The sequence below is a fragment of the Helianthus annuus genome, chromosome 16 (genome assembly GCF_002127325.2).
Source record: "Helianthus annuus cultivar XRQ/B chromosome 16, HanXRQr2.0-SUNRISE, whole genome shotgun sequence".
Classification (NCBI taxonomy): domain Eukaryota; kingdom Viridiplantae; phylum Streptophyta; class Magnoliopsida; order Asterales; family Asteraceae; genus Helianthus; species Helianthus annuus.
Window position 1 is genome coordinate 162,534,039 of NC_035448.2, and position 12,432 is coordinate 162,546,470.

A 12,432-nucleotide genomic window follows, 5' to 3' on the forward strand; every position below is an offset into this window, starting at 1 on the left:
CTTCGCTAATATACGTGTTTAGCCCATTTGTTTTTAGAAAAAAACTTTCTTTTTACCGGTTAACTTTGTTTATATGCGTCTTTTTCCCTCTCCTTTAACTTTTGTTAGTGTACATGTTTAGTCTTTCTACTTTTATTCATTTTTCTATTTTATTTTTTCGCATTTTCCCTTTACTACCATAACGAATCAACCCAGGGGAATAGTGACAGTTAGCTCTTGGTGGACAACCACTACTACTCTCGGGATTTAATATCGTATTATGTACATACATACATAATACAAAAAGGAAAATGCGAAAAAATGAAATACAAAAAGGAATAAAAGTAGAGTGACCAAAACACATACATACATGTAATTAAACTGAGAAATATTTCGCTTATCGTCCCGCAATACGAACGGGGCGTAAACTAGTTGAACAAAAATCTTAACAACAATGAAATAAGCATACCGTATACCAGTGCTTGAAATATATTAAAAATTCGTTTAATAATTATGCTTTTTTAAAAGGCATGTTTACCATTTTTTATATACACATTATATTCACGTTCTTACACTTCCCTTAACATTAATGCATCAAACATTTTTCCTTTAATCAGAATATTTTCGTATCAATAAAACTTTTATTTAGATATTATTATAAGAACATTTACTTTTTTTATATTGTAACACCAGAGTTTTTATATACTATACTAAATAAATGCATATTACCTAGGGAGAAAAATGCTTGGATAGTTCCTGTGGTTTGTCTAATTTTCATCTTTACTCCCTAACTTTCTAAAATTACACCTATAGTCTCCAAGTTTTTGAATTTCGTTTCCGGATAGTCCCTAACGTGGATGGGGTTAGTTTTTGGTGTTAGGTTCGTGTAAAATGACAAAAATACCCTTACTGTCAAATTAATAACTAAAAAGTTAAAAGAAATATAATTAATATTTTACAATTTATGTGGGACCCACGACCCACCCTACCTACTTCATCTTCCCCACTTCACACCATCACCGCCATCTCCACCTTCCACCACCACCACTACCATCTAACCCCCCCCCCCCACTTCACCGTAACCACCACTGCCACAACCATCTCCGACGAGATGAGCTTTTTGGACCATATAAAATGACCGAATTGCCCTTCTTGTTAACAGAAAAAATAGATGAAGTTAACCCAGTGGACTAAAATGGCAGCAGTGAAACCTTTTTGGACCTACAGGTGAAAAATGAAACCTTTAGACTAAACTGACAAAATGGCTCAAACCACAGGGACTAAAACGACATTTAACTCTAATACATATTAATTAAAAAGACTAGGGTTCTAATAAGTTTTTACATGTTATCATGCCACCTCAGATAAAAATGCCACGCCAGCATAAAAACCAACTGAGTTAGTGGCTGGTTAAATTCGGAGTGACACAACAACTCAAGTGTTAAGTTGGGAGTGGTGGGAGTCAATCTCTTAGTTGGGAGTGACATCGGCCAATACCCAATAGTTGGGAGTGATAAAATCCAATAACCCTTTATATAAAAGTTACTTTATGTGCGTTTATATTTTGTCAATTATGTTTATTTGTATTCATTTATGTTTGTTGGATTATCTTCAATTGTGTTGTTTGTGTTCGTTTACGTTCGAGAACTGTCTGTTTAGGTTTGAAATGAACATAAACGAACACGAACATGCTCATTTTCTTAATAAATGAACATGAACAAAAAATGTATTCGGTTATATGTTTGTGTTCTTGTTCGTGTTTATGTTTGTTTACAGACCTAGAGACGGAGTGGTGTTTTGGATGGTTCTTTAAATTATTTTATAAAATCTAGAGAAAAACATGGTAGATCTCTAAACCTTATCACTATATTTGGATGGAGGGCGGTCACCGGAGATACCCTCCCACAAACCAGGTAAGCGACGCCACGTCAATTACTCGCACAACATAACTTGCATACCATTCCACCAGCGACAACGACGGTGTTCCCGCCTATAAAAACCCCATCTTGTGCCTCTCTCTCATCTCCACACACATCACACAGCATACCCAGTTCGGTGACTACGACCTTCATCTTTAACCCGCACAACATACTCGTGGCATCGGCAACGATATTACCGAATGTTGAATCCTATGTGGACATGGGTATCCGCAGGCGCAGGCGCCCCCTCCACCCTTAGAGATGATGATGGAAAATACAAATGAAAGAAAATGTTATATTTTTTCTTTAGTTTTAAATAAAAGACTAAATCAAGAATTGTTGGACCTACAAAAGAACAGATGATATCCAAAAGCCAAGACATGACACAACGATCAAGAAGTAAACTGTTGATGAAGCAATTCTCTCCCCAAAGATAGTCAATCTTGAACACATAATCAGAACATCTGTTGAAGACATAGCAAACATTTGATCAAGCCTTAGAACCTCTGTTCAAGAAGAAACAACATCTGTTGAAAGCTAGCGTCTGTTGAAGCCAAAGGTCTAATGAAGAAGACAAAACATCTGTACGGCCAAACAGATGTTTGGATCAAAGCAACAGAGGATAGCTCCAACATTGGTTTCCCAATGAAACAGTATTCATTTAATCAGTATTTATACTAGTTAGAACAGATGTTTGGATTTGCACTGATATTTGCAACATCTGTGGAATCTTTTCTGTTAGAAATATTAGATGTCACTATCAGCCTATCACGAACAGAGCTTTAGTACTTAGTATAAATAGATCCTACCTGTTAGAGATCTATTTTATCACTTCACACATTCTCTTTTGTACGAATAATTATAGTGAGTAATCAGGCTGAAGGAGAGATTGTAGAATCGTTCTGTAAAACTTTTGAATCAATTGAAAAACAACTATTGGTAATATCTCTCTACTTGTGAATTATATTGTTTTTATCAGTATTTGTTTACAGGTATTAAACTTAGATCTTAACAAGAATCTAATGTGAATTTACACATATATTATATTAAATATTATATTATTTATTTATTTATTAATAAGATAAGCAAACTGTATTATTATATTATATTACTAAGAAAGGCAATACACTTCGGATTGAATGTCAGTTTCTGTAAAAATAATAATACATACATGAAAATCAAAAGTTTGGACCCTGCTTGCATGCAGTATGCACGTACAACGTATATATGTGTGGATGTTCGGGGGCCAAAAGTGAAAGTGTCTAATTATTCATAATTATGTTAACACTTATGGATTTAAGTGCAATAAGATGGGGGCCTAAAATATAATTATTATTTAAAAGACCAACTTACCTTCATTTTAGGAGTGTATTTATAAATTAAATAAAAAAACTTTTTATTTTTTAGGTATCTTAAAACACTCATCTCTATATATAATATTTGTTTCTTTCTTTTGTTTAAACATGCGACTAATGCACATGCATGCATTTTCTTCTTTTTAAATATCATTCATTATAATTTATTTAACATAGAAAAATAAAGACTTTTAACTGTACATTTTTTTTGAATATTGTATTACTAGTGTTTTAGACCTTGATTGTATCATTTAATATGAGATTAATCTATGTATTAGTTTGAATGAATGAAGATCATTTAGTTTTATTTGATTTTATATTGTTTGACCCGACCTGAATCGAATAGTCGACCCGAAACATAGTGATAGAAAAAAAAAATTGGTCCCATGACTTGTTGCCCCCGCGGAACTTTTGGTCAAGCTTCGTCATTGTCAATTTCGTCACTAGCGAGCGAGACCACTTATATTCGGCACGGCTCCTTTATGTTATCACTTGTATATATATGTTTTACTTTGTCGCATTTTAAGTGAACATGAAAACAAAAGTGATACAAATTGCTTCATTTTCCAATACCTAATGTAAAATTTTCAACAAAATTTCCACATCCAGTAAGTTCCCAAAGAAAATATAAGAAATAGGAATAATCTAATTCTGTCGATATTGAATGATTTAAAAATATAGACCACTTAAATTTTGTTAACGGTGGATGTGATTGACAACCAAGCGATTTAACACGTGCAGTGTGCATGGTAAGACTATCGCACGTGTTAATCCAAACAAGGTCCAAATTAAAGAGTAATCAGTAATCAAGACAAGTATCTTATCTTCTCAGCTCCAGCAAGAGTAAAGTACAATTCTACCCCTTAACTTTATTAAAATTACATGCTTTTTTAGAAGTTTTAATAAAATGTTATCTGCTACCATAGAAAATTTGTTAAAAGAAACAAAAAGGTGGAAAGTAAGGTAGAAATATATCTCATATATATTCATTCATCCATGATGCAAGTACACCACGTTTTATTTTTTATTATGTTATTATTAATTATAAATTAAAAGGTAGAAAAAAATACAATTTTAAGTCATAAATATCAACTATGTAAGACCTTGGAATAGAGTTGTTGCCATTGTTTCTCATGACTTTTTAATTGAGAGTTTTTATTCAAATGTGTATAATTACTTGGTATATGTCATAACTTAACTAATGACGGAAATATTAGGCAAGACGAAATATATTGCAACAGACTTCATAACACTAGTTGTAACAATATGTATTAAAATCAAAATTTCATTTCATTGCTAAATTCAAGTACATCGTTTGTAAGCAAATTACGGCAACATATAATAAGAAATCAAATTACAACAAGTACTAAAATTTAAACGTGCGTTTCTAGTCTCCCTACTAGATTTCGTTCATCATCATCATCAATTTCCTGCAATACGTATTAAAGTTCAGGTCAACACATAAAGCATTGGCGAGCATACAAGTTTAATTACTAGCATAAGTATAAAATGGTTAAACGAATCCTCATGGCATAAACGTAATCTAGAACATATCATGACAATACTAGCATGCAACTCCTACTTGTCAACCCAAAGTTTCCCGCTAGCGTAATCTTATCGTAGCAACGATAAGACCGTTTTGTTTAGCTTAACATGAACTCAAGAATACGAGCGGTGCGTTAATGCTATAGCGCTATACATGTTAAGGGATGCTTGATCGAAGTTAATGACAAAGTATATTGCAAATAAGTTTCTATAATGTATGAATTTCTAGCATAACATATTAAGCATATATATCGGATTGTTTATTTGTGTTTAAGCATAAAGTATGTGATTGTGTGAGTTTGATAACATATATGTATTGTACCCAAACTGACGAAAAGTAAAAGGGTCATGTACACTCACGGTTTTGCAAAGCTTTCTGATTAAACCGTGAGTTGACGAGCATTGAGATTAGAACAACGAAGTTACATACATGGGGGAAACGAAGGTATGTGAGTATTCGGATTTGGTGAAGGATTCGGATTCGGAATTTAAATATATAAAAAGTATGTACACGAAAATATATTTTGTCTTAAACACTCGTTTTGACACTAAGATTTTATGTGATTTCATGGGTCCAAACCTGCCCATTAGAATCATAAACGAGTAATTTAAAACAAAGATAAGTTAACCTATGTTCATGACACATAACCATAATTCGGTTATCATCAAGAATTCGGTTATATATTATATAGTATATAGATTATATTATAGGTCCATCATGTATTATCGTGTAGTGTCATATAAGTCAAGCATGGAGGTATGATTACCTCATTGTATGATTCACCAAAGCATAAAGTTTACCAACATAGATGGTAAACCCGGTTGGTCATGAATGAAAGCAAAATACAACTAACCTATTAAGTTACTAAGTAGCCAAATAAGAACAACCCGGGCGTGTCATACCCAGCATGGAAAATGTTGGAGGCGAGGCGGGGTTAACTTACTTTGGGTCTAGGAAACTAGTGAGTGGAACATGAACAAAATTATCAAGTGAGGTGGTGGAACAAGTTTGGAAAGCCAAGGCTTCCATGGTTCACACCTTTACCAAAACACAAATCTTGCCATATGAACTATGGTAAACTTGGATGGTCTCAACACTTGTAAGTTTTCTAAACCTTGTCAAAACAGAAAGTTTAGAGGATGTTTGCACCTCTAAACTTATAAGAATCAACCTTAAACAAGTCTCATAACCATGGATGAGTTTAGGAACATGTTAGGCATAAGATTTATGCAAGAAAGTTAAGTTATAAAAGGTTTACAACATATACTTTCAAAACAAAAAGTTTAGAACTCAAAATGGTGATGTCCCACTTTAGTTTACCATGGTAAACTTGTGGGAACTTGTGTGCGTATAGCGTGATATGATTTTATTAATATTTTAAGCCCATTTTACGCATTAGTCAAGGTTTAAATTTATAAAACACGATATTATACTAACACTAAACACACACTTGGGCAAGTGCACCCATCGCAAGTGTAGTATAGTGTTGGTAAGATACCGAGGTCGTCCAAGGACACAAGAGCTTTTAGTATCGGTTTATCGTCAACGTCTAATAAATCTAAATTTTTGAAAAGAGTTTTTAAATATGAAAATAAAACTAAAAATGAAAAGATAAGTAAAACGAAAAACAAATAGACAAGATAGAATCACTTAGATCCAACTCATCTTTAAATATGAAAATAAAACTAAAAATGAAAAGATAAGTAAAATGAAAAACAACTCATCTGTTTTCAAAATGCTACAACGAAAACTTCAAAGCCATCATACACAAACACATCCTTACCAAACGAATGTCAATCCGACCGAATGGCCATCCGATCTGATGACCATCCGAACGGATTGACATCCGATCGAATGAACATCCGATCGGATTACCATCCAATCGGATTACCGTTCGACACTTGGTACTCTTCGCACCGTTTATCGCACTGTTTATCGTGCCGTTCAATCGCTTATGCTATCGTTAACTGTCAATAATCTCTCAGCGCTCCCTTCAATCCAAGAGAGTGTTTATTTACTAAACACGATCTGTGAGTATACTCGATCCCTTTTTACTTTATGCACTTTTGGGTGTTACATACGTTACTTATGCAAATCACAATCGACACACAACGCAAACACTATTTATACACTGACCGTTATTGCATGTTACGTGTTATTCGATTAATGTTTGTATGTTATGTTTACACAGTGATTGTTGCCTGATGTAACAACCCTTGCCAAAATTGTTATTTCTTATTTTTATAATGCACACTAGGAAAACCTAATTGAGACCCCCAGGTGATATGGCGTGACCTATAAATTTTAAAACAGGCGAAACTAGGATTAGGGCCCCCTAAAACTCAAAGGGGGTATCCCCTAATTAATAATTATCTTCAAAAAACGAAAATAAATCATGAAAATTCGTTTAAATTGACTCACCAGGGCTATGTAGGACACGAGGCCACCCTAGCCAAAATAGGTGTGCCCCGCGTGTCACGCCAGGATCCCTGGCAGCCGGCGCGACATGCGGGGGAGACCAAAATCCAGTATAAATCCTAGGGGTTTGGCACTTGCATGGGGAAATTGTTACGACGAAAAAATTTGCTACAGTTATACCCATTTCTTTCAAAAACAATCAAAGTCTCGACCCTCTGCTGCGACAACAGGGTAATAACTCGATCACTGCTACGATATAATGTCCGATCGATTGAAACCAATCCGATGGATGTTTAAGTGCTGCCTGAATTCAGGCTATACTTTGTCATTCGTCGTGAGGGTTTTGATTTCGTGAAGTTATCGTAAATGTTGAATTAAGTTACTGACCTAGTTTCGTTTGCATTATTATTTTAACTAGGTTACCAGGCTTAATCAGTAGGCAAATTCTGTCCAGTTAAACTTGCAATGTGAGTCATTCTCTTTTTAACAAACTGTTTTACGAAACCTCAAAGTTATTTTCCAGTTATATTTTACAGGGATTGAGTCTTTATTATCTTAAGTTACTGGCAGTAACTGGGGTATTGTGCACATTACTGTTGTTTTATCATTTTTAGGTGAACGGACCTAAATAGTGATACATGTCATTATTGGGTGAACGGACCCAATAGTGATATGACCACAGTAACAGATCCGGTCGAGTGACAACTGGACCAGATAATTATAAGATAGGGGTAATTGTAATCGCTCTTAATACTGTAAATTATAACCACGTGTCGTTTGTACAAACTGAATGACTCCCAGTATTTCCCCGCTGATAAATTTTTTTTAAACATGTTTCAGGTGATTTACTGTAACCAAGGAAAAGTGTCGCGCAGCACTACCAGCTTGAATGATGTGGCTCAGTAAATAAATAAACATGTATTATGTAATCAGGGGATTTCCCAGTGAAATTCCTTTATTGTAAATTACGAGGTTTATCCCGAACTTGAAATAAAATAAAAGGGTGTTTTCAGTTTAAATGATCCTGCTAAAATTTCCGTTGCCAAATTAAACACCAATACCACGGGTTTTTGTCCCGCGGCGTCCGAACCAGGAAACTGGGTCGGGGGCCATGACAGAAAAAGGTGGTATCAGAGCCATTGATTTAAGTTTCCAAATTGCCATTCTGTGATTCTGTGAAAATTTAAATTACAATAAATAAAATTTTAATTTGGATTTTTGTGTGTTTCTTCGTGTGTGCTAACAACATGAATGAACTGTCAGAAGCACTCCGAAATTTTACAATCCATACCACCGATATGGATACAACAGGAAGCCAATCCGGTTATCAGGCGGATACCGAGGAGCCACTAGTGTTTCAGGCCCAGTCACAGGAGAAACCCAAGCCTAAAAAGAGGAGAAGACTTTTGGACTGGAAACGAGGACTAAAGAAGAAACCCGCTACCCAACGGGTAAAGAAAACGGGGGATCCAAAAGGAAAAGGGAAGGAGATAGGAGAGAGCTCTGGTCAAGCCCAGGAGATGCCACCTTGGGAGGAACTTGATAGAAAACTTGCAAACTATGACCTCATCGGACCTGCTGATGAAACTCTTTTCAATTTCCCCGCCCAATCAGACCTTCCTATCAATTTGGAACCTGCTATTCCAGACCCTATAGTCAACCCTCAACCTGTTACAGGGCAGTTGGAAGAATGGTGGATGAGCTACTGGCATTTCCAGAATTTTATGAATAACCCAAATGTTTATTTTCCTCAGTTTGATCCTGAACCTGCACCTTTTCCATCCATGAACCCGGAGAACGTTGTTGAATTGCGCCGCTATGGCAAGGAAGTGGTGGATGCGGGAAATCGGATTCGAGAAGTGGGGGAAAACGTCACGTGGAAATACGACGAGAGAGAGCGTCGTTTCTGAGAAGCCAGTTAACTGTAGTTAAAAAGTTTTTGTATAATATTAATATGTGAAAAAAATCTATAATAATAATAATAATATAATATTGTCTAATAATAACTAAAATAAAACCTTTGTAAAATAGATGGTGTGTATTGGTGCAAGATATCGAAAATATCTTAATAGACAAGATAATGAAGACCATTTTCTTAATAGACAAGATATCGAAAATATCGTTGCTCAATGAATAGCCAACGCTATCCCAGCAATCTCGCTGCTGTTAGAAATCCTGTTGAACCTTCCCAAGCCAACCATAGCAAACGCACTCGCGATGATAACTTCAGTAACAGTGTAAACGGGGGCGGCATTAATAATAATAATGTGGTTCAAGCCCCATTACTTAAGAAAATGAAAGTGGCAACGACTGGTTGCACTTACAAAGAATTTCTTGCCTGTAAGCCAGTCGAATTTGCAGGCAATGAAGGGGCAACTGCCGAACTGCGTTGGTTAGAAAAGACCGAAGCAGTAATTAAAATAAGTAAATGCGCGGAGGAAGACAGTGTTATGTATGCATCCCACATTTTCAAGGAAGAAGCGTTAGAATGGTGGAACACAGTGCTGCAAGCAAAAGGAAGTGACGTGGCGTATGCCATGAGTTGGGAGGAATTCGAGGAATTGGTGGAGAGAAAGTTTTGTTCCTCCTACGAAAAGGAACAAATGACGAATAAGTTCCTAAACCACCGGATGGTGGACGTTGATTGTCGGGGGTATACTTCGAAATTTTTCGAGTATGCTAGAATTGTACCAACTTTGGCTTCGCCAAAACTGGTGCTTATTTCTCGCTATTTTTGGGGACTAATTAGCGAGATTCGCGACATAGTTAAAGCTGCGAGACCCCGCACAATTGATGATGCGGTTGAATTGGCCAACACCTTAACCAACGGACTAGTATGTACAAGAGAAGAGAACAGGAAAAAGGAATTGGCACAAAAGATTACCCAAGGCTTCCGTGGGGGTAATAATAGTAATTACAAGAAAAAGGGAACCAAACAACTCTCCACTGCTCTATTCTGCACTACCTGTAAAAGAAAGCACTTTGGGAAATGTAAGGGGTACTGTAATTTCTGCAAAATCCCGGGGCATCGAGAAAAGGAAAGCAGGAAGAAATCTGTGATCTGCTATAACTGTGGAGAAGCAGGGCACTTGAAGCCTGATTTTCCAAAATTGGTTAAGCCAGCTAATAACAAGGCCAAACCTGCCGAAGGAACTATTAAGAAGAATGCAAGAGCTTTCCAGCTGACAACGCAAGAAGCAGATCTGATTCCAGATGTGATAGCTGGTACGTTTCTTGTACATGGCGTTTATGCAAAAGTATTAGCTGACTCTGGTGCAAACCAAAGTTTTATAAATACTTCATTCTGCCAAGCTCTTAAGCAACCTTTAACCGCGCTTAGGTAGATTTATACGGTATAAACAGCGGATGGAAATTTTGTTAATATAGATAAGGTTCTCCAAGAAGGAAAAATAGAACTCTCGAGGCATAAATTATCTGCAAACCTGCTACCTATGAATTTAGCTGGATTCGATGTCGTGTTAGGAATGGATTGGTTGGTAGCCAACCATGCTCGAATCCTCTGTGATAAGAATTCCATAGAAATCCATATGCCAACAGGAGAAGTAATTCTGGTTACAGGAGATAAGCCACGTAAACCAATGAAGTTCATTTCAGTCATGAAAGTTGCTAGTTATGAACGAAAACAAGGAATAGTGTATATGATTTCGATGATCATTAACACTAAAAGCAAAGAACTTAAGGAAATCCCAGTAGTATCGGAATACCCGGATGTATTCCCAGAAGAACTACCTGGATTACCACCCGATAGGTAAGTAGAGTTTAGAATTCATCTAATTCCTGGAACTACACCAATAGCTAAGGCACCTTATCGATTAGCACCCACAGAGATGTTAGAATTGAAGAAGCAGTCAAATGAATTGTTAAGCAAAGGATTCATACAACCTAGTTCATCCCCTTGGGGAGCACATGTGTTGTTCGTAAAAAAGAAGGATGGTTCAATGCGGATGTGTATTGATTATAGGGAATTGAATAAGGTTACAATTAAAAATCGATATCCATTACCTAGGATTGATGATCTTTTCGATCAACTTCAAGGAGCTAGATACTTCTCTAAGATAGATTTGCGATCAAGATACCATCAGTTGAAGGTACAGGAAGAAGACATACCTAAAACAGCTTTCAGGACTAGGTATGGTCACTACGAATTTACAGTCATGCCCTTTGGATTAACGAATGCCCCTGCATCATTCATGGACATGATGAAGAGGATCTGTAAACCGTATTTGGATAAATTTGTAATTGTTTTCATCGACGATATACTTATTTATTCCAAAAGCCAGAACGAGCATTGTGAGCACCTTCATGCACTTTTAACTCTGTTAAGAAAGGAAAAGTTGTACGCTAAATTTTCAAAGTGTGAATTTTGGCTACAAGAGGTGCAATTTTTAGGACACATGGTGAATCACGAAGGTATTCACGTAGATCCCTCCAAGATAGAAGCAATCACGAACTGGAAGGTCCCGCAATCAGCTACCGAAGTTAGAAGTTTTCTAGGATTAACGGGATATTATAGGCACTTCATTAGAGACTTTTCTAAGATAGTTGTTCCATTAACCAAGTTAACCTGTAAAACTGTTAAGTTTGAATGGGGACCCAAGCAAGAAGAGGTCTTTAGGATCTTAAAGCAAAGGTTAACAAATGCCCCAATTCTTGCCTTACCAGAAGGGACAGAAGATTTTGAAGCCTACTGTGTGCTTCTAAACTACTGCGGCGTCCGGACCGGGAAACTGGGTCGGGGGCCGTGACACCTGACACCTTAGCAATGATAGTACTATAGTTTGGACTCAGCACCTGTCGTGGACAGGGGTTGTTAAGGGCTTTATTTCACGTGTCCCAGTGGGGATACGTGTTGCGCATTCTACAACTCGCAGTCACGTCTGTGCATATTTCATTGTCGATAACCTACTAGCTTTCAATTTGCTACATGTTACATGCTGGTTATGCGTAAACGATTTCGAACTCTATTATAATATTAAACTTGTATGCTCACCTTTACACTATGTGTATTGACCTATATTTTAACGTATGTGACAGGTGTTTGAATGCTTAGGATGTTGTGCTCTTGCTTTGTGGAATCAAATAGGAGAGTCTAGAAACAAAGACAATTTATTTATCTTTTGAGTTGTCGGAACATGATTTGCCTAGAGATATCTATGTCTGTAATAATTGATTTTACTTGATGGGTTATGGTATG

General features: G+C 36.3%; 1 long non-coding RNA gene across 2 annotated transcripts in view; it reads right to left on the minus strand.

Annotated features, from left to right (window-relative positions):
• Positions 1-4,520: 4,520 nt before the first annotated feature.
• The window catches only part of LOC110868981, a 36,006-nt gene continuing 28,094 nt past the window's right edge, over positions 4,521-12,432 (minus strand). For both annotated transcript variants that reach the window (XR_004884483.1, XR_002552897.2), the window contains one exon: positions 4,521-4,683. This is a non-coding gene — a long non-coding RNA (uncharacterized LOC110868981). The remainder of the gene's footprint in view (positions 4,684-12,432) is intronic.